The following is a 26,836-nucleotide window of genomic DNA, read 5'->3' on the forward strand; positions in this document are numbered from 1 at the left end:
TCCTGCAGCCCAGTGACTGATAGTCACTATAATGGATGAAAAGCCCAAACTTCCATTCTGACAGGCTATGAGCGTTTATCTGAAGTTGTAACTGTCAGGCTTTCATGTTCTTTTCTTGCTATCTTATACAGCAGTGTTGAAAGGGGCCTGGGGGACAGAAAGTAGAGGCAAGAAAAATCGTCTTCCAGGGACTTCCCTAGTGGTCCGGTGGCTAAGACTCCAAGCTCCCAATGCAGGGGTCCCGGGTTCGATCCCTGGTCAGGGAACTAGATCCCACTTGCTACAACTAAGAGTTTGTATGCTACAGCTAAAGATCCCACGTGCTGCGACTGCCACAGTGAAGATCAAACATCTTGTGTGCCACAGCTAAGACCCAGGCCAGCCAAATGGATAAATATTAAAAACAACAACAACAACAACAAACCTCAAACCCACTTCTTCCAGAGGATATGTGCCTAAAGCAGGGTTTGTCAGTCTCAACACTATTGATACTTGGGGCTAGATAACCCTCTGGGGTTGTGGAGGTTGTCCTGTGCCCTGGAGGGTGTTTAACAGCGTCCCTAGATGCTAGTGGCGTTCCTGTAGTTATGACAACCAAAACTGACTCCAGACACCACTGAGAGCCGTTGGCCTTGATCTTGGTGGTCTTGAACTTGCACTCTGCTCCTTTGACTTGTGCACCTATCCCTTGCAGCTCTCCTATGAACGGGAGACTTGTTTTCTTTTCTTCATCCTACCCTCACTTCCTTGAGATGTCGCTACCTCTGGATGGTGTGCCAACCTCAGCCCAGGCTCAGGGACCTGGAATAGGCCAGCACTCCCCCTGGCAGGTCCTTGTGGATGCTGGTCCTGCCAGATGTGCTGATGGGCAGGTGTTGAGTAACTAGACCATCTTGGAGACAGGTGTGTGAAAGGGAAACCGTGCGGTCAGTGTGGGTGGAGACTGGTGGCCCCAGCCTCTGGTCCTGATGGTGGGAGCAGCTGGCCACCATGCTGTGATTACTGGCAGCCCAGGCCTGTGATAGACTAGAGAGCTGCTCTTTCCACCTTTGGAATCTGAGGGCAGAGATGATGAGGCTCCCAGGAGAGGCTCAGCTGGATCTCAGCAAGTAGGAGCGCAGCCCTTTCCCAGGGCCAAAGGGCGGGAGGGTCCATGAATGCCTGTCCCTGGGACGGAGGCTCCGCTGGCCCCCAGAAGACTGACACCTGGGTGCAATGGCTACAGTGGGGCGCTGGGAGAAGAGCACTGGTCTAGGCACCGTGAAGCCTGAGTTGGTTTCCACTCTACCCTGGGTAGCGGCATCAGTTCAGTTCAGTTCAGTTGCTCAGTCGTGTCCGACTCTTTGCGACCCCATGAATCGCAGCACGCCAGGCCTCCCTGTCCATCACCAACTCCTGGAGTTCACCCAGACTCACGTCCATCGAGTCAGTGATGCCATCCAGCCATCTCATCCTCTGTCATCCCCTTCTCCTCTTGCCCCCAATCCCTCCCAGCATCAGAGTCTTTTCCAATGAGTCAACTCTTCGCATCAGGTGGCCAAAGTACTGGAGTTTCAGCTTCAGCATCATTCCCTCCAAAGAAATCCCAGGGCTGATCTCCTTCAGAATGGACTGGTTGGATCTCCTTCCAGTCCAAGGGACTCTCAAGAGTCTTCTCCAACACCACAGTTCAAAAGCATCAATTCTTCAGCGCTCAGCCTTCTTCACAGTCCAACTCTCACATCCATACATGACCACAGGAAAAACCATAGCCTTGACTAGACGGACCTTTGTTGGCAAAGTAATGTCTCTGCTTTTCAATATGCTATCTAGGTTGGTCATAACTTTCCTTCCAAGGAGCAAACGTCTTTTAATTTCATGGCTGTAGTCACCATCTACAGTGATTTTGGAGCCCCAAAAATAAAGTCTGACACTGTTTCCACTGTTTCCCCATCTATTTGCCATGAAGTGATGGGACCGGATGCCATGATCTTCGTTTTCTGAATGTTGAGCTTTAAGCCAACTTTTTCGCTCTCCACTTTCACTTTCATCAAGAGGCTTTTTAGTTCCTCTTCACTTTCTGCCATAAGGGTGGTGTCCTCTGCATATCTGAGGTTATTGATATTTCTCCCAGCAATCTTGATTCCAGCTTGTGTTTCTTCCAGTCCAGCGTTTCTCATGATGTACTCTGCATAGAAGTTAAATAAGCAGGGTGACAATATACAGCCTTGATGTACTCCTTTTCCTGTTTGGAACCAGTCTGTTGTTCCATGTCCAGTTCGAACTGTTGCTTCCTGACCTGCATATAGATTTCTCAAAAGGCAGATCAGGTGGTCTGGTATTCCCATCTCTTTCAGAATTTTCCACAGTCCAGGCATCATGAAGCCTGAGTTGGTTTCCACTCTTCCCCGGGTAGCGGCATGGCCTCAGGCAAATAGCATCCTCCTTCTGTCCTCACATTTCCCATCAAGCCACCTTTCCATATTACTTTAGAACATTTCCCACTTCTCTTTTTCTCCTGACTTACACGCAAAGGTGGGACTGTTAACAGGCAGAATTGTGACCTCCCTGAATTTGCTTTTAGTTCTGAGTTCCTGACTAGTGAGATTCAGCGAGGGGCTTAGGGGTCATTCATTGATTTTTGCCTCATGTGTGTTGGGTCTTAGAGGAGAACCCCAATAAATAGCATTTCTTTTTCTTAAAGAAACCAAGAGATGAGGCCACAGTTGAAGTTTTGAACTTTGGAACTTGCCCAGATTTATTTATCAAGTAAGTCATCCTCTTTCCCTGGAGCCAGTAAATCAAATGTACCAAAGGGCAGGAGTTTTTAGAGAAAGTGATGGATGCTGGAGGGCAAGGGTCGTGGTCAGTGTGGCCTGACCTGTCCTACGCCTGGTGGGCGAGCTGGCCTGGCTCTCCTTGACCTCTCATCACTCCGGCTGGCTGTCCTAACCTGCTGTCCTAACTTCCCCCTAGTTGTGGCAGGTGGGGGCTTCTCTTCATTGCAGTGTGCAGGCTTCTCATTGTGATAGATTCTCTTGTTGCAGAGCATGGGCTCTAGGGCATGAGGGCTCAGTAATTTTGGCACACCAGCTTAGTTGCTCTGAGGCATGTTGATCTTCCCAGACCAGGGATCGAACCCATGTCCCCTGCATTGGCAGGCAGATTCTCAGTTACTGGACCACCAGGGAAGCCCCTTGCTATGGCTTCCTCCACTTGGAGACGGCTCAGCAGTGAGTCCCGGGACGATGCACCACCCCAGGCCCCTCTGAGCTCAGCGGTAGAGTAGATCATATTGGCCCTTGGCGGAATTTTCAAATTCCAAGGATGAGCATCGGGGATTAGGGCAGCCATGGACTATCCTGGCTTCTGGGTTGCATCAGAAAACATCACGGCAGGTCGCTGATGTCAGCTTCTCCCGTGTGGTGGTCTCCACAGCCCCCTGGGTCCTGCTGGCTGTGGGAAGCCTGTGGAGGAGAGGGACAAACCTGCCCCCCGACCCTGTGTTCCCCCTTTAACTGGAAGCTTAAAGTCCATGGTGCAGCTGCTCTGTTTTATGTGCCCTGTTGACTGAGTCCAAGCTCTGCGTGCACCTGGTCCCTGATGTGTGATGCTCAGCCTCTCCATGGCTGGACCAGCACCCCCGCTCTGTCCTCGGCACACAGCCTGCTGGTTTGGAGGTCATAGCTCACCATAAAAATGGTGCGAGTGGCCAGCTCTTTCTTCACTGTGGCTCTGGGCCGCCCAGCCCAGCATTAGGGTGGATGCGAGGCCTGAGAGTGAACTTCTCTGTGAATAATGACACAATTCCAGAAAAATGCAGCATCTTCCGGATGCAGCTTCTGGAGCTTGGCCTGGGGGAGGGGGGCCTGGAGGGTTTTCGTGTTTGAGCTCTTGGCTATTCTTTGCCCCAGGGGGATGTGTGTGTGTGTGTGTGTGTGTGTGTGTGTGTGCATGATTTTTCACTGAACACATTTATTTTCAGATGCTCGTGTAGATAGTTTTTCCGAGTCCCCCCAGGAAAAGGAGAAAGTACAGAATGCTGTGACACCTGATGGAAAGTATTATGCCTTAGCCAATGCGGCTGATGCATCTCTTCTGACTCTTGCCTTTAGACTAAACTAAACCTTAACCAGAAAGGATGAGGCAGACGGGGTCGAGGTGGGGAGGTGCGCAGGGGTGGGGTCTTCTGGCTGGTGACTGTCCCTCTGCAGTGGCACTGTCTTAATTCTGAGCTTTCAGAAAATACAGAATGCTTTCAGAAGCACACAGTGCTTGAGTTTGGGGGAAGTGCTGAAAGGTCATCTTGGCCACACAGCCCTTTTTAAAAGGAAGAGGAAACTGAAGGTCAGAGAAGACCCATGACCCACCCAGGGTTGCACAACCAGAACATGAATCCTGTCCCTCCGAGCCCAGAAAAAGATTTTGTCCATTCTGTGCAACCGGAGTCTTCAGACACTATATTGTGATGTTTTGGATCGGATTTTAATTTCCTCTCTGGTCTCGTTCGTTCAGTCCTTCTGTGTCACATAAGGCTTTAGGGACTGAGGACAAAGTGGTGAGCAAAGCAGAGCCCGTCCTTGTGCTCAGGGGGCTCATGGTCTAATGGGGAAAACAACTGTGAACAAGAAGCTGCGTGTACGTTATGAACAGAGGCAGAGCCCCAGCTCCAGGGGTCCCCGGTCACCTCCAGCCTCCTCCCTCTCTCCTCCGGGCCCTCTCTGCTCTTTGCAGAAAGGCTTTTAGGTTCAGAGAATTTAGGGAACTCGTCTGAGGTTGGAATGGCTGGGTCGAGGCCTGTGGGTCTGGGGAAATGGCCCCAGGCCAGGCACCCCCCTGCTTCTCCCCACTCCCACCCTGACGCATCCCCTTGGCTTTTGAGCCACTTGCCTTGGACTCTGGGGTAGTGGCTGGGTCTCTGGTAATGAGTGTTTGGCCTTTGAGCCCCTTTCTTTTCTTTCCTTTTTTCAAAAAGTTGAGATATAATTCACATATCGTAAAATTCACCATTTAAAGTGTGCATTTCAGGGAATTTTAATGTATTCATTATGTTGTGCAACCATCAACACTGATTCCAAAACACTTTCCAGGAAAGTGTCCAAAACACTTCCAAAGAAGCCCTGCCCCCCGTGAGCAGCCACGCACCATTTGCCCCAGCTGCGGCTCCAGGCCACCTCTAGTTTGTGTCCTCTCTTGTGGGACATTTCACATAAATCGATCATACACTATGCGGCCTTCTGCGTTGGACTTCTTTCTCTTAGTAGAACATTTTCAAGGTTCATCTATGTGGTGGCAGGTGTCAGTACTGCGTTCCTTTTGGTGACCGAGTAACATTCCACTGGGTGGATATATCACATTTTGTTTAGCGATCTGTTGATGCCACTTTCATTTTTTTAATTCAGTTCAGTCTCTCAGTCATGTCCGACTCTTTGTGACCCCATGGATTGTAGCATGCGAGGCTTGCCTGTCTAACACCAATTTCCAGAGCTTGCTCAAACTCACGTCCGTCAAGTCGGTGATGCCATCCAACCGTCTCATCCTCTGTTGTTCCCTTCTCCTCCTGCCTTCAGTCTTTCCCAGTGTCAGGGTCTTTTCCATTGAGTCAGTTCTTGGCATCAGGTGGCCAAAGTATTGGAGTTTTAGCTTCAGCATCAGTCCTTCCAATGAGTATTCAGGACTGATTTCCTTTAAGATAGACTGGTTTGATCTCCTTGCAATCCCAGGGACTCTCAAGAGTCTTCTCCAACACCACAGTTCAAAAGCATCAGTTCTTCAGTGCTCAACTTTCTTTAATTAAATTCCTTTAAAAAATTACTTGATAATTAATTAATTATACTCTTTGGCCACACTGTTTGGCACGTGGGATCATAGTTTCCCAACCAGGGATCGAACCTGTGCCCCCTACATTGGCAGCGTGGAGTCTTAACCACTGGACTACCAGGGAAGTCCAGATGCCCCATTCATTTGAACTGTAATCACAGCCCCCATTAGCCTCGTTGAGCTCTCTGCTGGGTGTTTGGAAGTTGTTTCTAATTTGTCTGATGGAAACTTAGGTCAACATTCTCTCTCTTGTAGACTGGCTACACTGCCTAAGGAGAAGCTAAAGCAGCGATTCTGAGTTGGGAAGGAAAATGTCCTTTCCCCCAGCTCCCTAAGTCTGCTATGACTCCCCTTGGGGCACTGTTATGGGTGGGAGTACATCATATCTTGAGAATGTTGGAGCGAAGTGGGGGCTTAGCCTACGGATGAAGGGATGCTGTGGATGGGCTGGGCTGTCTGATCAGTTTGGGTGCCAATCTTTATTTATGTCTCACCTGGGCCACTGTTGAGATAGTCCAAGAGCATCTTGGACAACTAGTCTGGGAGCATGTTTGGGGCCCTTACTTAGACTGTTGCCTTTATTATCTTTTATTTTCCCTATTTATTCCATTAAGGTATAAAATTGACCTTTTTAGAGTGAGTGCATGGATCTGTACATTTTAACAAATATATACAGTCATATAACTCCTACCACAATCAAGAACATTTTCATCAGCCCTGAAGTTCCCCTAGATTCCATTATAGTTACCTATTCTCCCACCCCCAGCTCTTGGCAGCCCTGGATTTATTTTCTGTCCCTATGTTGCGTCAATATAAGCATATTATATAAATGGAATCACACAAGTCGTAGCCTTCTGAGTCTGTCTTCTTTCACTTCGCATGGTGCATTTGGATTCACCGTGTTGCCATGTGTATAAGCTCCTTTTTATTTTTGAGTAGTATTCCATTGTTTGTTTATTTGTTCCCCAGTTGAAAGCCATTTGGATAGTTTCCAATTTTTGGCGACTATGAATAAAGCCACTATAAACATTCATGAACAGCTTTTTGTGTGAACATAAGTTTTCTTTTCCCTTGGGTAAACATCTAGGAGTGGGATTGCTGGGTCATATGGTAAGTGTATGTTTAACTTTATAAGAAACTTCCAAGCTGTTTCCCAAAGAGCTGTAGCATTTTGCATTCTCACCAGTGATGAGGCTATAGTCTAGTCTCCAAACTGCCCGGAGCCATGATAGACTTGGCTTTTTTCATTGCGAAGTGCATGAAGCTACTCTGTTTACCTTACCTGTTTTAGTTCAGATTGTCCCAGAACTAGCCTCTGAGCCAGTGATTGGAGTGTATGTGGTTTATTTGGAGGATGGTCCCAGGAAACACCAGTGGGGCAGTGGAGAAGTGAAGAAAACAAAGGAAGCCAAAAAATTGTGTTCCATCAAACCTTATACCTTTTGGGGCAGACCACACTGTATCCCCCGGGGAACTCTGAGAAGCAGTACAGAGCACACACCTGAGGTCTCTTCCACCTGAGGGGCCAGGCAGCTGGGTTCTCTAAACCATCTCCCATCAGTCACTGGCCGAGGGGCTGTTGCCAGAGTCTTTTCCACAGCGTCTTCAGCCACCCTATCAGCATCTGATTGAGTGGAGGTCAAGAGTGTAGACTGGGGTCTTGGAGTGTAGACTTGGAGTCAAATGACCTGAGTTTGAATTTTTACCCACCATTTAGGAGCTGTCTGATCTTAATAATTCCCCAACTACCCTGTACTCAGTTTCCTCATCTGCAAAATGGAAAGGAGATTGAGGCTCCATTGATTGAGATAATGCATAGACTGGGTTTAGCCCAAGGCCAAGCCTCAACCAAGCACTTAAATGTTAATTGTTGCTATTACTGACCAAGCCCAGTAATTTGTATAGCATTTTAGGGTCCAAAGAGGAAGGTGCAGACCTATCCCAGGGTGTGCAGTGTCTAGTTGGGGGGCAGACTTCAAGACTGCTTCCATCCTTTTGTGCCTCTCCATGCTGAACTGGGGCGAGGGGACTCACGGCAGCCTCTTTGGACACCCAGCAGCCTTTGCTTATTTCACCCTCCCTGCCAGGAGCCCAGGGGCCTTCCCTCTGAGAATCAAGCACATGTGTCTGGTCTCAAAGTATTCCCCTCCCACCCATAATTTTTGTATTCCTCTCCTGGAAGCTCAGACAGTAAAGAATCTGCCTGCAATGTGGGAGACCCAGGTTGGATCCCTGGGTTGAGAAGATCCCCTGGAGAAAGGCCTGGCAACCCACTCCAGTATTCTTGCCTGGAGAATCCCATGGACAGAGGAGCCTGGTGGATACAGTCCATGGGGTTGTAAACAGTTGGACACGACTAAGCGACTAACACACACAGTCACACTGTCTTGCTCATGTGTTGGGCTCTGTCTTCACTGCTTTCTGTTCCTTAGTTTCCCTAATTTTTTTTTTTCTTTTTAAATACTTTTGTATTTGTCTGCACCAGGTCTTACTTGTGGCACTCAAACTCTTAGTTGCGGCGTGTGGGATCTAGTTCCCTGACCAGGGACTGAACCCAAGCCCCCTGCATTGGGAGCGTGGACTCTTAGCCACTGGACCACCAGGGAAATCCCTCTTTAATCTTCTTAATTCCTCTGTGAGCCAGACATCACCAGCCTTGTTTTACAGATGAGGAAACTGAGGCTCAGGATAGAGCAGGCCTTTGCTGAGGCTCCTGAGTAGATGAGTGGAACAGCAAGGAGTTTAATTTCAAAGTTAGGGTTGTGGACTGAATATTTGTATCCTCCAGAATTCACACATTGAAGCTCTAACTTCCATTGTGATAAGATTTAGGAGGTGAGCCTTTGGGAGGTGATCAGATTTAAATGAGGTCCTGAGAGTGGGACTTCATGCTGAAAATTTGTGTCCTTAGCTGAGCCTGGGGCCACCTGGAGACAGAGGACACCCCTGGCTTCTCCTCGGAGGATGTCCCGAAGTGGAACAGTTGTGTCCATTGTCTTTGGGAGGTTAATCTGAGGTTGCCGTGGGCCCTAGCGGTCTGAATTCTTAACCTACTTTTAGAAACAATGCTGGTTGTTTTTCCCAAGGAGAGCCCTTCCCAGATGCTCAGCCACCATCCAATGAGCTTTTCCTTCCCTTTCATGACTTGTGTGTTTTTAAAGGTGAGGAAGTTTAATTGGTAAAGTTTAATTGGCCAAGCCAAGGGAACGTGCTATCCAATCCTTGTGGCCAGGATAGGAAGCAGGGAAGGCAGATTCTACACGAAGCCCAAGGTCAGATGTCCAATCTTGTCCAAGCAGGCACATGATTGGCACTTATAACTGATAGATCAAGATTGGGCAGGAGTGGAGGGGAAGGTAAGGGAGGATGGCTTAGGTGCTCCCCCTTCCCTTGTCGCTCAGCTGGTAAAGAATCCGCCTGCAATGCGGGAGGCCTGGGTTTGGTCCCTGGGTTGGGAAGATCCCCTGGAGAAGGGGATGGCTACCCACTCCAGTATTCTGGCCTGGAGAATTCCATGAACGGTATGGTCCATGGAGCCGCAAAGATTCAGACATGACTGAGTGACTTTCACTTTCTTTCACTGCCCAGGAGATGCTGCTCATGGTCATTCAACTGTTGTTAGAACCAAGCTGACCTCATCCTACTACTCTTAGAAGGCTCTCGTGGCAGTACAGGGAAAAAAGCCCTTGACCAGTCTTGGATTCTGCAGCAAGTAGGTCCAGTGACTGCTGTGGACCTGGGTTTTGTCTTCCATGAAATGAGGGGGTCCGATCAGAGGTTTCTGGGAGTGTTTTCAAAGCTGTGGGTTTGATGGAGCGCTGTCCCAGCTCAGCCACACGAATGGTGATGTGGGACTGGAGAGGCTGCGTGGGTGTCAAGAGTATGCATCCTCCGCGTTGTCTGTCCAGCCTCGTCCAAAACCCTAGGTGCTGCCTCACAGGAAATGGAGTCCCCGAGGATGGGAATACAAGCCAACGCAATTTCTGCAGACACGAGGAAGAAGACAGGGTGCCCTTACTTGTGCCCATCCCAGATGAGTGTCCCTGCCGAAGGGACACTGTCCACACGCAGGGTGTGTCACCAGGTGGCCAAGGACAAGGTATGGACGACGAGTACCAACCCCGTTCCTGTTCTGTGCCCTGGCCTCACCCACAGCCCTGTGTGCTCCCAGATGGAGACATTCTTTGTATGTGTCATGCATCTCTCACCTGCTTCTGAAGCAGCTGATGGGAAAACTGAATTAGCATAGTCAGCTTTCAAACAACCTTTGTGTTCATTAGGTAGAAAGAAATAATTTAAGACAAAACAAAATTCAGGGGGCTTCCCTGGTGGTCCAGTGGTTAAGAATCCGCTGTGCAACACAAGCAACACAGGTTCGATCCCTGGTCCGGGAAGATCCCACATGCCTCCGAGCAGCGAAGCCTGTGTGCCACAGCTACTGAGCCTGTGCTCTAGAGCCTTCAGCCACTGAGCCCCCGTGCTGCAACTGCTGAAGCCCACGCAACAAGAGTAGACCCCGCTTGCCACAACTAGGGAAAGCCCACATGGAGCAACAAAGACCCACCACAGCCAAAAAATAAAATAAGTATTAAAGATCAACAACAACAAAAATCCAGTGCAGTGTATTTCTGGGTTTTGGATGGACTGTTTTTCTGTGCAAAGAAGTGATTTTACCGTAGACGAAGTCCCAGCTTTGTTTCCTTCCGCCTCTGGGCAGACTCCCATGTGTAGGGTCAGCAGTTGGTCCTGATGTCTGAGGACCTTCCTCAATGGATGCAGCCCCATCAATGAGCCAGACCTCCTTGGGGACCTGCATTGCATAGAGGGGGCATGATTTTGAGGTTGGAATAAGTCAAGTGGCCAGGGCTTGAATCCTAGCTCTTTTACCCATTAGGATGTGACCTAATTCATTTAATTTCCCTGAGCCTCTGTATTGTCATCTGTAAAATCGGGATAATGCTAGAACTTCTGAGATTTAAATCCTTGACACACGGCGCGTGATAAGCTCACTAACTGTTGCCCTTGTCATCTTGGCCGTTGTCGTCTTTGTCATCCCAGGATATGAGGGAGAGGGGGTGGGTGGAGTGTACTGTCTGTTTAGTCCTAGAGAATGCTTGCTCGACCCATCTCTAGACCTGAACCTGAAAGTCAGGTTATTCAATTGTCTGCAGAGGCTTCCTGAGCGACTTGGGACTGGATGGCCCCGGGGGAGCCCTCCCCTGGCAGCTGAGACCCGGTGGGCCTGGAAGCCCCCTCCAGAGGGCATGGGTGTTCTGGCCCCTCATCAGGGTAGAGCTGGGGCCCGGGTCTCGGGCGGATCGTAACTGTACCTCAGTGCACTCTTCTGGGCAAAGGTTTTGTTTGTTCTTTAATGGAAATGGTAGAAACGAGCCAGCATCATTTCTAAGCAAAGAGGGACTTTTCACAGGAAGTTTGTAGACCTGACACCTTCTCGCTTACTGTGGCGCGTGGCCTCTTTGCTGACAATTGGCGTGACTTGCTCGAGAACAATAAACAATAGTCGTGGCCGCTTCCTGTGAGGAGGGAAGCATGGGTACAGGTGGGAGGCCGGAGGTGTCCCCAAGGAAGGGATTTCCTGAGAGCATCCTGTAGTCCCTAATATAGTGGCCCTGGGACAAGAGCAGTCAGGACTGATATTGCCGAGGGTCCCCGTGGGCAGGCCCTCTTCCGAGACCTCACACTTGAATGAGCTGGTCCAGAGGTGGCGATCAGAACCAACGGGAATTGCTGGGTCTGCCCTGCCCCTCTGCCAACGAGGGGCCGGTTAGTTCCTTCAGTGGACCTTCTTGTGTGCTGGTCCCGCTGCCTGGATCCCTAGCATCTTCTCCCTGCCCTTCACCCTTTTGATTCCTTGCTTGACCTTCAGGGTCTGGCCTAATAAACCTCACCTTCTCGGAAAGGCCTTCATTTGCTGTCCTAAGTAGTTGGGCTCCGTTGAAGACTCCCCACCAACCCCATCATTCTCAATTATAACCCTGCTGTTCATTTCTTCCTTTCCCAGTGCTCGCCAACATTTGTGATCGTGCATGGGTGGGTTTACTTGTGTGTTGTCTCCTCTCTAACTGGGAATGTGTGCTGGTTGGTGCGGGTCTGGTTCATGCTGCCCATGGCTGAGTTTGCAACATAAGCTGACCTTCTCAGAGACCTTCAAAGGTGAAGGCACGGATTAGTGTATGTGTGTGTGTCCTGGGGGACCTCTAGGAGATGTCCAGAGGTTTCTTTTGAGAGGTGTGAAGTAGAGAGTTAGGTACGATTTTTGTAAGTAAGACAACAGGCTTTTTCCTTCCAGCAGCTCTAAGTGCAGGGTACCTGGCATACTTGTTCAAAGGAAAAAAAAAAATCCATTCTTAAGAAGGCTCTGGAAATTTCATCTGCCAATTGGCACTCGAAGCCACTGGAGCAATACACACGTGGAATTTGAACTCTACCCTGCCTCAGAGAACAAGGCTGAAGCGATAGTACGAAATGCATTTAAATGTCATGCGTTATTATTAGTTGTAATCTTATCTTTGTTAATAATAATAACAGGACCCGCCTAGAAGTTGCTGAATAATAGCAGACGGGCGCTTTCCTAAGCTCACCATCCGACAGCACTGTGGACCCTGGGGAGGCGCCGGCTCCGTAGACACGGCTGGGAGGGACGGCGTGCTCAGCCGGAAGCTCCACCCTGGTCACACGTGTTCTGCTACATCCTCCACGCCCTTTGGGGCTCTGGTCATTCAGAGAGGCGCCGTGGAGGCCTGGAGCCTCTCAGACGCTGGCCTCAACCTCTTTAGAGCCTCTTCCACCTCCCACCCTCCACCCCCAGCTGCTGGCACAATCAGGGGTGTGCAGGTCTGGGACCCGTGAGGCAGTTTCTCTTTGCAGAGATTCTGCGTGGCCTTTTCCCTTCTATTGTTTGCTGCCCCAGTGACTTGCTGAAACCATGTGTTTCCTACAGATTTTGTTTGCCTGCATTGACTTCTTTGTTTTGCTCCGGTAAACAGACATTTAGCATATACAGATCTTTGCACTTGACAAAGAGAGAGCTGGAGCCCTGGACCCAGGCGGCTGCACTGAGTCACTGAGTCTGAAGACCTTGGCTGGTCCAGAGCTCGTAAATGACTCACATGGTCAGGGCTGGCTGGCGTTTGGTGGTTCAGTCGCCGGCGGTGGTGATGGAGGGCAACATCGGGCCTCTAATGAGAAAAAACCGTGTTGAGAGTGAGGTTAGTCAGGGTTGAGCCCCAGTTCCAGCAGCTGTGTGACTTTGGGGAAGTTGCTTACCTGATCTGTGTGTTTCCTCATCTGTGTGTTTGGTGGCTCAGTGGTAAAGAATCTGCCTGCCAACGCAGGACACACGGATTCGATCCCTGGTCAGGGAAGATCCCATGGGCCACGCATGGAGAAACTAAGCTCGTGCACCGTGACCACTGAGCCTGTCTGTGCTCCAGAACCTGAGAGCCGCAGCTGATGAAGCCTGCACACCCTGGAGCTGTGCTCCGCAATAAAAAGGCACTGCAGTGAGAAGCCCAAGCATTACAACCAGAGAAAAGCCCATGCAGCAACGAAGACCCAGCACAGCCAAAAGTAAATGAATAAAATTACCAAAAAAAAAAAAAAATTCTCCCTTAAAAAAAAACACAAACAGTACCGACCTTGGTGGGAGGCTTAAAGGAGTTAATATTTGGAGACCTTCTGATGGTTGATACACGATAGCTGCTCTTGTTATTTGTCCGTTGGGCCCTGTTTTGTGGACTGTCCTCAGAGATCCTGTTGGGAAAGGCTTGCCAGCAGACCCACCTCACGTTAGAAGTGAAATCAAGGCTTTTGTCACTGTAGGTTGATGTGATCCTCCCAGATGCATTGATGATGGTCTGTTCATCAGAAACAGTTCAGAATGTTCTGGATTTCACGCTTGTACAAGAGGCACAGATAATGAATGGAAACAGACCTGGGTTTGCACACCCACTCCTGCTCCTACCAGCCGTGTGACCTTGGAGGTGCCGCTTATCTTCTCTGAGCCTCTGTCATCCTCTTGCCAGGGTGACCGCGAGCATGAACTGTGCCTGAGTTTGTAAGGTGCTTAGGTGGGGCCCGGCACAGAGCCAGCACATGGTGGGTCAGGGGTTTGCCCTGACTGATGAGCTTCATCCCAAAAGGCCAGTGTGTGGTGTCCTTAGAAAAGGGCATTGGGGATACAAGAGAATCTCAAAGAAAGTGGAGCGGTGGCGAGTGAGGAGCAGACAGAGTGGTCCCGGCCTTTAAACTTCTCAAAGCCTGACCCTATCAGATCGTCTAGGTCATCTGTGGTCCAGCTCATAAACCTGGAGTGACAGGAGGCAAGAGCATTGCCTTGCTGCCTTGGGACCCGAGCTGCCCTGGAGAGATTCGATTCCTGTTCCCAGAGGGCTTCAGGCAGAAGCTGGATGGCCCCTGGGGAGGGACAAGGATGCAGAGGTCTGTGTTGACAGTCTTCAAAGTCCTTCCACCCTGGACCTTCTAGGATTCTTGCACAGATCCAGAGATGGTCCTCTCCTTCAACACCAGGCACATTCTAGTCCTCCTGCCTCGGAATATGAGGACAACTAATGGGTTAACGGGGCACCTTTAACCACTTTTAAAGGCCCAGTCAGGGGACTTCCCCAGTGGTCCAGTGGCTCAGACTCCAAGCTCCCGGTGCAGGAGGCCCAGGTTCGATCCCTGGTGGGGGAAGTAGATCCCACATGCTGCAGCTAAGACCCTGTGCAGCCAAACAAATAGATATTCATGTGAAAAAAAAAAAAAAGGCCCGGTCAGAGAGGGGATTGCACTAGGTCAGGGGGAGACTGTGGACTTCCGGAAGGGGGCCTCAGCAGCTCCACCCTGAGCTCACAGGAAGTGACTCTGAGATGTACCCACTGGCACCTGCCCGGAGGCCGGGAGTGTTGGAGGCCACGATGGACCCCAGAGGCACAAAGGGGACTTTGCTGTGATCTCTTCCGAATGCAGCTGCATGGTGGGGTCCTGCCATCGGCCTTGGTACAGCAGGTGGTAAAGTTCAGGAGTACTTCAAGAGTGTGCTGATTCCACATGACCGCCTAAAACACATTTTAAGTAAATTTTAAAGTAAATTTATCCATGAGCAATCCATGGTGGTCGTTACTGGATGTCGGGGGCCAGGTGCCAGCCTCAACACTCCGGCCCCAGGCTTTCTCAAGCCCGTCCAGGGCGCCCTAGGCATTGGTGCCTCAGACCACGGGTGCGGGCAGACCACTGCTCCGACGCACAGGGCGGGACTTATTTCCTCAGGCTTTGCTCCCAATGGCCACTGAAATCTTTGACTGTGGTTTTGGGGTTTGTTTGATGATGGGAAAGTGGCTGAGCCGTATACTTAATTTTTTTTTTTTTAAGATTTTAGAACAGTTTTAGCTTCACAACAAAATTAAAAGTAAACTAGAAGGCATTCTCATAGACCCCCTGCCCCCAGATGTGGAAAGCCTCCTCTGTTATTAACATCCCCCACCAGAGTGGCAGCTTTGTTACAAGTGATGAGCCTTTGTGACACATCATAGTTATACAAAGTCCATAGTTTACATTAGGGTTCACTTTTGGTGGTGTACATTTGTGGCTTTGGACAAATGTATCCACCTTTCTGTGTATCATACAGAATAGTTTCACGGCCCCCCAAACCCTCTGTGCTCTGCTAATTCAACTCTCCCTACCCCAAACCCCTGGCAACCACTCATCTTTTTTACTGTCTTCATAATTTTGCTTTTTCTAGAATGTTATATAGTTGGAATCATACAGTCTGTAACCTTCTCAGATTGTTTTTTTTTTTGCTTAGTAACATACATTTACGTTTCCTCCATGTCTTTTCATGCCTTGATAGCACGTATCTTTTTAGCTGATTAATATTCCATTGTCTGAATGTACCACAGTTTATTTATCCATTCCTAGTGGTAAGACAGAGAAGGCAATGGCACCCCACTCCAGTACTCTTGCCTGGAAAATCCCATGGATGGAGGAGCCTGGTAGGCTGCAGTCCATGGGGTCACGAAAAGTCGGACACTTACTGAACGACTTCACTTTCACTTTTCACTTTCTTGCATTGGAGAAGGAAATGGCAACGCACTCCAGTGTTCTTGCCTGGAGAATCCCAGGGATGGCGGAGCCTGGTGGGCTGCCATCTATGGGGTCACACAGAGTCGGACACAACTGAAGCGACTTAGCAGCAGCAGCAGCCGTGGTAAAGAACCTGCCTGCCAATGCAGAAGACCTAAGAGACGGGGGGTTTGATCCCTAAGTCAGGAAGATACTCTGGAGCAGGGCTTGGCAACCCACTCCAGTATTCTTGCCTGGGGAAGTCCGTGGACAGAGGAGCTTGGCAGGTTAGTCCTGGGGTCTCAGAGTCAGACATGACTGAAACGACTTACACTACTGAAGGACATTGTGGTTGCATCCAAGTTTTGGCAATTATGAGTAAAGCTGCTGTAAATATCCTTGTGCAGGTTTTTGTGTGGATAGAAGTTTTCAACTCTGGCTTAATACCAAGAAATGCATTTGCTAGATCACGTGGTAGGATAATGTTGAGTTTTTATAAGAAACTGCCAAACTGTCTTCCAAAGTGGTTGGACCATTTTGCATTCCCACCAGCAGTGGATGAGAGTTCCCATTGAGCACGATGTGGAAGGGAAAGCAGGCAAGGGGGAGACTTGTGGAGAGATCCCAGGGGTGACGTTCATCCCAGGGCTCACATTCATTGTGCGGCTTCCTTCCGCGCTTACCCCCGGGGCTGCCTTCAGAAGGCGATCAGCCCATCCTTTCCGAGTGTCATCCTGGTACTGTAAGTGGTATCCGATTGCTAGGAAACTTGGCAGGTGTCTTTACGTGACTGGTCTAGGTGGTTGTTTCACAGCCAAAGGACAGTGTTGGGTCCCCTGAAGCAAGGCTGGGTGTGTTCCTTTCCAGCCTGCTGTCTGCAGCTCGGGTGGGAGGTGAGTGGCCAGAAGGTGGAGGAGGGGATGGGGTGCTTCTTTGCCAGTTGAAGGAAAGCTGTGGTGTAGGTTTTTCCATCCCCTTGGGTGATGCTCCCTCGTGTCCTTTAACAGAGCTAGTCCCCCCTGGGTGAGCTCCGAGGACCGGGTTGCAGCCCCAGGGACACTCCCAGGAGAGTCAGCACCATGTGTCAGTTCCAGCTCTCACCACGTGGCCTTTGGTGAATCTCCTGGCCTCTGTGGGCAGCAGGTTCCTACTGTTATGAGGGAGTTGCTGTGAAAATGCAAAGACCCTCCTAATTTGAAGTTTCTCAGAGTGCAATATTGAAAAGTGGTTCAGAACCTGGGATTTATATTATGGCTTGGCCACATGCTAGCTTCCTAGGGCTCTCAGTTTCCTCATCTGTAAAATGGGCTAATGATGCTGCATTTGGGGAAGATGAAATGAGACAGACAGAGTATAGTCACTGGCACATTGGTAAGACTCCATAAGTGGCAGCTAGTGCTTCATATCACCGTCATCATGGGTGTGACCATCGCCAAGGGTGGAGAGCAAGTTTCCTGACTGTTGCTGGGGATACAGCCCAGATAAACACCCGGAGTGAAGTGAGGAGAGCATATGGTTGATCAGCATCTTTGGTTTCTGTTCTCTGAGCAGTGACCTGGACCGGTTGTGTGACTGTGACCTGCACTTGACCTTTTAGAAACAGATGAGGGCAACCTGAGAGAGCTTCCTTTACACTGGGCAGGACTGGATCTCTGACTACGGATCGTGTTACCACTTCCTGGAGACAGGCAGCCCTTTCAATTTTGTGTTTCATTTATGTAAACTTTCCTCTGATGGAGACTCGATACAGAGGAAGAAAAACATACGTGAACCCTTTATTTCCTGTGATAAATGATGACCTTTGGAACTGGGATCAAGTCCAAATTCTTCAAGACAGAGTTTTTTCTTTTTTTTTTTGTTTTGCTGCTGTGGTTTAAAGTCACGACATGTTGTGCTTTTGGCTGCTGGTCTTTCTGGCTTACGATCCGATTGAGATGCTAATAAATGACATGGGTGCCTTTGGAAGGCATTCAGATATTACTCACTGGAGTAAAAATGCAACATTTGTTCGGGGAGAGGACTGAGCATTATGAAAACAGGTCTTATGTGCTTAGGGTCAACATCTGACGGGAAAAGAAGGGCTGCAGGACTTGGGGACCATCTTGCTGGATGATCTTCATCCTTGCTGAAGATGCGGACAAGGATGCAATTGTCCACGGCTGTCACAGCACCTCAGTGGGTTTTGAGAATCCCCTGGTTGGGGTTTGATGAAAAGTCTTGTGTCTTTCCTCCTTTGTTTGCCAGATTAACATTTCACACAAACAGTTAGGCCAGAGGTGGGATAAGTCTGGGCTTTTGTTGGAAAAGCTTGTGGCTCAGAGCCTGCTCTAAAGTACGAGGTTTAGAAAAATCAGAGGGTGTTTTTGGTTTTCTTGAAGTCACCTTTGACATTTTAGCAACACAGCTAGCAGATCGGGATGGAAGACTCCAACAAATCTGAGATCCCATAGGATGTGAAATGAGGCCTAGGATGTCAAAGAGAGGAGGGGCTTTGGGGAGGATGAAGTCTTCCTTTATAGACGAGAAAAAGCCCAGAGAGGGTGAGCAGAAGACCAAACAGCACACAGCTAGTTAGGGCCAAGTTGAGACCTGAACCCAGATCTTAACTTCTAATCTGGGGCTCGTCTATGGTTGGCCTATGCGTGCTGTAGTTCACAGGTCTTATACAGTGATCAATTGTGACCATGCTCTTTGTCACTTCTGTACCAATTAAGTTTGGCAGGTGAAGTTTTTATTTTACAATATTTTCTTTTTAAAAACAGTGATATAATCATATCATAGAAAAATTTCTCCAAGGAGTGAACTCTGCCCGTCATTCATGTTTTGGCATTTTTCTTTCCTGTCTTCGTTTGTGCCTGAGCATGTGAGTGAAGAGAGAAAGGAAAAGACCCACAGAGTAAATATACAGGCAGAAATAATTGTAATAATGTCAGACTTATTCAGCCTGACCTTGAAGTGTATTAGAAATTGGGTTGGAATCCCTTGATAGCCATATTTCCGTCCCTTGTCCTCACGACTTGGAAAAATGTATAATTCCTGGGCCAAATCTCTGGATTACATGACCAGGATTTAGCCTCACCTGGATGAATACATTTTTAGCCTAAATGTTCTCAAGTGAAAAATTAGATGGTGACAGTCTAGAAGGTAGCTTGTTTGGCATCCACTTGCTAGACACGGAGCATGGGTAACTGATACCTGCTTTGGTTCAGCCAGACCCATGAGAGAGCTCACAGACCACCGCACTGGGGCATAGACACCATACAACTGGGTGACTGTGCACTTTTCTCTTCCCAATGGTGCTCCAGACTAGTTCTGGGGGACATGGCGGGGCTTCCAGATATTAACATAGAGACAGAGATGTCCGCGCACTTTCCCTGGAGGGATAACTGATGCTGTTGAGACACAGTCCCTGTGTATATCCTGTGAACAGACAGACATGGCAAGGGGAAGACGGCAGCCTGGGGTCCCTGTGGCTGGTCCTTGTCACTCTGCTTGGGGTATTGGGGAAGGCCTGCACCCCACCCCCTTTTCTCTGCAATATCCCCACCACGGCATGACTGGCCTCCACTCTCCAGACTGGCACCCAGGGATCCATAGTCTTTAAAATTTAATTTTATTTATTTATTTACAGCTGTACTGGGTCTCTGTTGCTGTGTGCGGGCTTTCTCTCTCTGCAGCAAGTGGGCTTCTCTTTGCAGTGGCTTCTCCTGTTGCAAATCATGGGCTCTAGGGTGCATGGGCTTCAGGAGTTATGACCCATGGGTGTAGTTGCTCCCTGGTATGTGAAATCTTCCCAAACCAGGGATTGAACCTGTGTCTTCTGCATTGCACGGCTCATTCTTCACCACTGGACCCCCAGGGAAGTCCCCTATATTCTTTTAAAGCCACTTCATTGAGATATAATTGGCAGGCAGTAAGCTATGCATATTTATAACATGTATACTATGTGAAAAGTTGGGGCATATCCACCTACCTGTGAAACTTGCACCACAAGTTAGTGAGCCTGTCTGTCACCCCTGGAAATTTCCAGATGCTCCTGTAATCCCTCCCTCTGCATCCCCTACCTCCCCTCCCACCCCTAACCCCTAGCCACCCCTCATCCTGCTTTCTGTCACTGTGGATGAGTTGACATTTTTTTAAGAGATTTCTATAAATGGAACCACATAATTAGTACTCTTTTTCATCTGGTTTCTTTCACACAGTGTAAGTATTTTGAGATTCATTCATGCTGTTACATGTATCTGTAGTTCTTTCCTTATCTCCTCCCCTGTTGGGACATTTGGATTGTTCCCAGTTTTTTTTTTTCTTTTTTGCTATTACAAATAAAGCGACTGGGAACACTGTGTGTAAGTCTTTCTATGAACATATATTTTTCCTTTTCTCCTGGGTAATTAGCTGGCATGGAATGACTGGGTCCTACGGTGGGTATAGGTTTAACGTCTCTGGAAATTGGCAAACTGTCAGTTTCTGTGTGATTACATCGCTGTACTAGGAATCTGTATTTTTTTTTTGGCTGCACTGAGTCTTAGGTGTAGCACACAGGGTCTCCAATCTCTGTTGCTGGGTGTGAGATCTTTAGTTGCTTCATGCAGACTCTTGGTTGCAGCACGTGGGATCCAGTTGCCTGACCAGGGATCAAACCCAGGCCCCCTGCATTGGGAGTGCAGAGTCTTTGACACTGGACCACCAGGGAAGAAGTCCCCGGAATCCGTATTTTTAAAATAAGTTCCCCAGCAATTCTCCTGCAGCCTTTTCCTTTTCCTTCCTGCAGTCACCGAACAGCCTGCGGTTGGCCCTGGGTGACAGGCTGCATAAGCCAGTCGTCTCCACTTGTTCTCTCAGGGCCAGTTTGGCTTTGGCCTCTCTCTGCAAGCTGCCCCTGAGGAATAGAGGGAAGACTCAGACTCTTTCCTTGCATACCTGTCTCCCACCCACCCAAGGCTCGCAGGTAAACTGACCTGCTCTGGGCTCAACAAGCTATGTGGCAAGGAACTGCCTTGTCCACTGCCACAGCGTCCCACTGGAGACCTCAGAGAGGTGGACACACTCGTGACTTCCTCGTGAAATGCTTGGATGCCTTGGGCTCACTTCTCAGCTGACCGCTGGCTTGACATGAGCCCGCTGCAGAGAGTCTGGAGTCTGACCTGCCTGAACCGGGAATCAGAGCTCATTGCTGCCTCTTCCCAGCCCTTCTACCGAGCAGCCAGCACTTAACTTGCCCCCTTAGGTGCCGAGCCCTGAGCTAAGGTGCTCATCGCAGAAAAATGGACAGGGTAGTCCTATCCCCATGGAGCTCAGTGTATGAAGAAAGGGCAGGAGAGGCAGATTTTCTGATGAAAGCAGGCCTGGGTGGGGCAGGCTGGGCACTCCCGGGATGGGCCAGGGAGGGGAGTCATGGTTAAGCCAGACTTGACTCAGGTGGCAACAGCATAAACTGTGGAAAATTCTGAAAGAGATGGGATACCAGAGCACCTGACCTGCCTCATGAGAAACCTGTATGCAGGCCAGGAAGTAACAGTTAGAACTGGACATGGAACAACAGACTGGTTCCAAATTGGAAAAGAAGTACATCAAGGCTGTATATTGTCACCCTGCTTATTTAACTTCTATGCAGAGTACATCATGAGAAACGCTGGGCTGGAAGAAGCACAAGCTGGAATTAAGATTGCCGGAAGAAATATCAATAACCTCAGATATGCAGATGACACCACCCTTATGGCAGAAAGTGAAGAGGAACTAAAAAGGCTCTTGATGAAAGTGAAAGAAGAGAGTGAAAAAGTTGGCTTAAAGCTCAACATTCAGAAAACTAAGATCATGGCATCTGGTCCCATCACTTCATGGCAAATAGATGGGGAAACAGTGGAAACAATGTCAGACTTTATTTTTTGGGGCTCCAAAATCACTGCAGATGGTGATTGCATCCATGAAATTAAAAGACGCTTACTCCTTGGAAGGAAAGTTATGTATGACCAACCTAGATAGCATATTGAAAAGCAGAGACATTACTTTGCCAACAAAGATCTGTCTAGTCAAGGCTATGGTTTTTCCTGTGGTCATGTATGGATGTGAGAGTTGGACTGTGAAGAAAGCTGAGCGCTGAAGAATTGATGCTTTTGAACTGTGGTGTTGGAGAAGACTCTTGAGAGTCCCTTGGACTGCAAGGAGATCCAACCAGTCCATCCTAAAGGAGATGAGTCCTGGGTGTTCATTGGAAGGACTGATACTGAAGCTGAAACTCCAGTACTTTGGCCACCTCATGCGAAGAGTTGACTCATGGGAAAAGACTCTGATGCTGGGAGGGATTGGGGGCAGGAGGAGAAGGACAGAGGATGAGATGGCTGGATGGCATCACCGACTCAATGGAAGGAGTTTGAGTGAACTCTGGGAGTTGGTGATGGACAGGGAGGCCTGGCGTGCTGCGATTCATGGGGTCACAAAGAGTTGGACACAACTGAGCAACTGAACTGAACTGAACTGGGGAGGGAGTGGTGATGGCCCGTGGCTGCCTGGCGTCCTGTGACTCGGGCCGCCTCGAGCCCTGCGGGGTGAGGAGGAGGCGAGGTGTTCCGGGCTGCGGGCCAACGCCCAGGCGCACGCACGTCAGAGCTGCCTGGTGGACAGCGCGTGCTCTCACTGGGGGCGCTCACACCCTTTCCTGGGGGCAGTGAAGCGGAAGGGAAGCGCGTGAGAAACAGAGCCACCTCGGGAGAGTGTGAAGTCTTGGTTCCGTTCCTGGAGCGGAGCGGGTTGGTGTGCGCACACCTCCACACCTCGCGCGGGTGTTGTTGGAGGGCGCGGATCCCGCCACCTGCCCGCGCACGCTGTTTGGATCTGGTGGCCTCTTTTTCACTTGGATTCCTGCTGTCCTGGCCCCACAAATCCCATGTTTGAGTTGCTCTGGGCCCAGAGTGGGAGAAGCCCGAAATGTAGTGGAATTTCTAGATGGTAATGAAATTCCATGTGTAATGTTTTGAGGAGCTACTAAGCTGTTTTCCTTGCAGAATGCTTTGGAGGTAGTGGTTTCTCATTGCCTGCAGTTTAAAGCCCAAGGCAGGCCTCTTGCATTCAGAACTTCGCTCTTTCTGCCTCCATACAAGGATCTTCTCCAACCAGACTGAATCTGTCGTCACGTCCTGTCTCTACGCCTTCAGCTGGGTCATTCCTTTCCCCTAGGAACCCCTTTACCTCCCTCTCAGATTTAGTGCACATGCTGCCTTCCCCACCTCCTTTGGAGAAAATTCATCCCTTTCTGCAGCTCTCAAGGCAGTTGTGGGTCTGACTCAGTGACCCAGATCCTGATTTACAGACTAATCTGGGTTGGTAACCTCTGCCATGAGATGACACTGAAGGCGACCACGGACTGTTCACTGTGGCGCGGCCCACGCTTCCCTGTCCAGCCCGTGACTGCCAGCCTGTGGGCGAGCTGCCGCTCTGCAGCCAGCCTCCACGTGGCACCATCTTCACAGGGAGGGATGCTGCCTGGCCCCTGGCATGAGCGTGCGGAGCCTTTCCATGCTGGCAGGCTGCCTCGGGTTCCCGGGGTGCTGCCTGGCTGCCTCCCCTCTTGGGCCCCTGCCCGTTTGGAAGTGTGCCTTCGAGCACTGCCATCCCTGAACCTACCAGCAGGCTGTCCGATCCCCCACAGGGGCTGGGAAGCCTGGCTGAACACAGTGATTGTGACCTAGTGTTGGAGAAGCAGGCAGCCACTTACTGAGCTTACAGGGTGGGTTTGGTGGATTCCGAGCCTCTGATTCTCGTTGCACAGAAAACAGCCAGAGTGGCCTGTCACCCAAGCCAGAAACCCGATGTCCTCTCTCCAGCCCATCCTACTTCTTATTAACGCTGGTGACTCTCTCTTTGAACTATTTATCCATGTCTCTAGCTTAGATGATCGCTGTGGCTTCCTATGTGGTTTCCCCACTTCTGATTTGTCCCCCACTCCAGTCTGCCTCTGTATTCTGCTTTCGAGAATTCAGATCCTAGCTGCACCTTCCACCCTGGTGAGTCACCAACAGCGCCTCCCAGCATGGGTTTCAGGTCCCTGCGCTACTTTAGTTCCCTGGGTATGGGAGGGCACGGGCCCTGCCTTCTTACTGTCTTGTTTCTTGGGCCTGGAACATTCTCCCAGCTGTCTCCCAGGCCAGGTGCCACTTGTGCTTCCGGCTTCAGTCCTGACATTGCTCCACAGGAGACACTGCTCTGGCTGCAGTTCTGTCGTTCCCATGGCTTGTGCAACCACTTTATCATGCTCTGTTCTCCTTGCCCATCCTGCACAGCCCTGTTTCATGCCACTGTGTTCCCAGCTCCTTAGACCAGAGCCTGGGCCAGGCAGCTGCTAGAGAAATGTGGACCTTAGGGGTTTTGGACAGACCTCCAGGACGGCTGGACTGAGGCCTCTGGGGGCTCCAGATTTCTCACCGGGAGTGGGAAAGCCTGGCCCTGGGGTCTGATCTCACGTCCAGCTTCCTGTTCTCATGTCTGGCAGCCAGGCACAGAGCTAAGCAGAGTAGAGACAAGCACCCTGGGGGTTGTCAGTAGGTTCCAGGGCCTCCACCAGCCTGGAGGCTTTGAGGACGCTCTCTTGGAAGCATTTGAGCTGCTATCTCCTGAGCAAACAAGGTTGAGTGTCTAATCGTAAAATCAAGTTCTTGTAAGAAGGCAGGTCTGTGGGGCCAGGGAGAGCCAGCAAATACTCTAGTTGGGGGTCTGATGAGCATGAGCAGGTTGCTGCTGGTCCTTCCTCTAAGCCTGGACAGTCACAAGTGCCCATGGACACTGGCCTTTCTGCAAAGGTGGGCGTATCTCATGGCCTCTCGGAGGTGGCAAGAGGTCTGGCCTGCTCTCGATAGTTTTGTTCTGCATCTACGTGTTCATTAACAACATTTAAAATTCCACAAGAAGGTTACAAACATTATGGCATTTAAAATGATTTACCTTTCTCAAGATGGCGCTTTTTAAACAGACACTGCCTAGCCACTCTAGGTACGAGGCAATGACAGAATGTAGGAGAAATACTGATTCATAGTGCGCTGCACAGCGGGTGGAGCTGGGATCAAATAGAAGTGTCCCCTCCCCCGGGGGTGAGCGTAGTTTCTCATTTGAAGATGATATAAAATAGTTGATCTTGAGATGTCTATGTTATGAAAGTGAAGCCAAGTCCCTCCTCCCATGCCCACCTCCCCAGCCCCCCCACTCCCACCCCCAGGCCCTGCAAGTCCTTCCCTGGCTGGAAAATGAGGAACTTGGGGTGGGGCCTGGGGGAGGGAGCAACTCACACGCATTCCTGGGGCTGGGAGTTGCCTGTTTCTGGAATGCCCCCTCCCTGGACTCCCTGGCCAAGAGTGAATGGGGCCTGGGGCACAAATGCTGTTACCCAGGGAGGCTTGTTCCTGGGTAGATCGGAGCTCTGTGCCCGCCCTCTGGGGGCCAGGCCTGCTGTGCGTGACCTGACTGTGCTGATGGTTTACGTGGGCCCTCAGTCATCAGGCGTCTGTCTCAGCTGGACGTCCCACCCCTCACTCTGCAGATGGGACCTTGAGTCCCCCGCCTCGCAGCCTGAGTCGCTCAGGGTCACACAGTAGAGGTGAAACTGGTTCTTTATGACCTGGTTTGGCGCTGGCGGTGGGTGGGATGGTGAATGCCTTCAGCAGGAGAATGTTTTAAGGTTCATCTTTGTGCTCCCAGGTCTTAGTATGGAGCCTGGCATGCCAGGAAGTCAGTAAATCTTTGTTGAATGAAGAATAGCAGCCAACATTTATTGAATGCCAGCAACTATGGTCACTACAAGTCTATGTGATCTCACTGAAGCCTCCCCCAACTCTGGCAGTTAGATACTTTTACCCCTGTGTGCAGGTGGGAAAGCTGAAGTACAGATGGGGAAAAGAAACCTGCCCAAGAGCAAACAGCTAATAAATGGAGCTGAGGTTTGGACCCAGGTAGCAGCTCACAGTCACTGTCTAGACCGGCGCCGGCCAGTAGGAAATTCATGTGAGCCTCCTGTGAAACTGAAAATGTCGAGTCCCATTAAAAAAAGGTAAAAGAAAAAAAAGTAAGAGAGAAACATCTGAAATTGCTTTAATATTTTATTCAGTCCACTATATGCCCAAGATTAGTGTTAACATGTCATCTGTATAAATATTCCTAGTAAGATATCTGGCAGGTTTGATTCATGCCAAGTGTTCAAAATCCAATATGTATTTTAAGGTCTGAGTTTGGAGCGGCCGCATCTTGGGTGCCCAGGAGTTGCCCACCTCTGGTGGTTTCTGTGTTGGGCGTTGTAGCTCTGGATCGCTCTGCTGGTCAATGAATGAATATTGGGAGTTGTTGTCATCTGGAGCTGAGGAAGCATGAGGAAGTGGTCAAAGGGAATAACAGAGAGGGCATGGCAGGCCTGAGCGTGTGTGCTGGGTTCTAGAAGGCGCCTGCTAGATCTCCCCAGTTTTCCGTGCCAGGCAAAAGCCACGGCCTCGAAAAGGGATGTCCCCCTCGGGGCTGTCCCTGAAGATGGAGCATCTCTCCTGCTGTCTGGGACGGGGCCTGGGCAGGGCTGTGCGGAGGGCAGACACCCTGAGCTCCTAGCCCCTCGCTGCGGGGAGGCTTTGCTCGTCTGCGTGGGGATCTGGCTCTGAGCCGTGTTGCTTTTGGCCGAAGGCCGTTGCAAAACTCCCCGGAGCTCAGAACAGGTACGATGTGTTCTTCGGGAAAGGTTACGAGGTTTCAGACATAACAGAAGTTCTGAGTATACAAATAGAGGATGTCTACAGGCTGGTGTCAGGAGTGAAGTCATCAAACGCATACATCATGGGGTCAGCGCTGGCTGACGCACTTAGGGCCCCTCAGGCTCGGAGGTGACCTGTAGGAGGGGAGACTAGAAATTACAGGCCCGGCGAGGGGGAGTGTGGGTGAGCAGGAGCAGGGACAGTAATGCACTAGTGTTTTCTCAAATGGGCCTTGA

At 50.0% G+C, this 26,836-nt stretch overlaps 1 protein-coding gene and 1 long non-coding RNA gene across 2 annotated transcripts in view; one reads left to right on the forward strand and one right to left on the reverse strand.

Annotated features, from left to right (window-relative positions):
• Positions 1–26,836, forward strand: part of GRK5 (G protein-coupled receptor kinase 5) — a 228,524-nt gene that overhangs the window by 38,897 nt on the left and 162,791 nt on the right. The gene's annotated exons all lie outside the window — the stretch shown is intronic.
• On the reverse strand, positions 8,419–13,926 carry LOC133239471 (uncharacterized). The gene is made up of 4 exons (XR_009733845.1): positions 13,458–13,926; positions 13,087–13,317; positions 12,930–12,998; positions 8,419–10,609 (listed from the first exon to the last, which is right to left on the reverse strand). It is a non-coding gene; the product is annotated as an uncharacterized LOC133239471 (long non-coding RNA).

This window comes from Bos javanicus, chromosome 26 (genome assembly GCF_032452875.1).
Source record: "Bos javanicus breed banteng chromosome 26, ARS-OSU_banteng_1.0, whole genome shotgun sequence".
Classification (NCBI taxonomy): domain Eukaryota; kingdom Metazoa; phylum Chordata; class Mammalia; order Artiodactyla; family Bovidae; genus Bos; species Bos javanicus.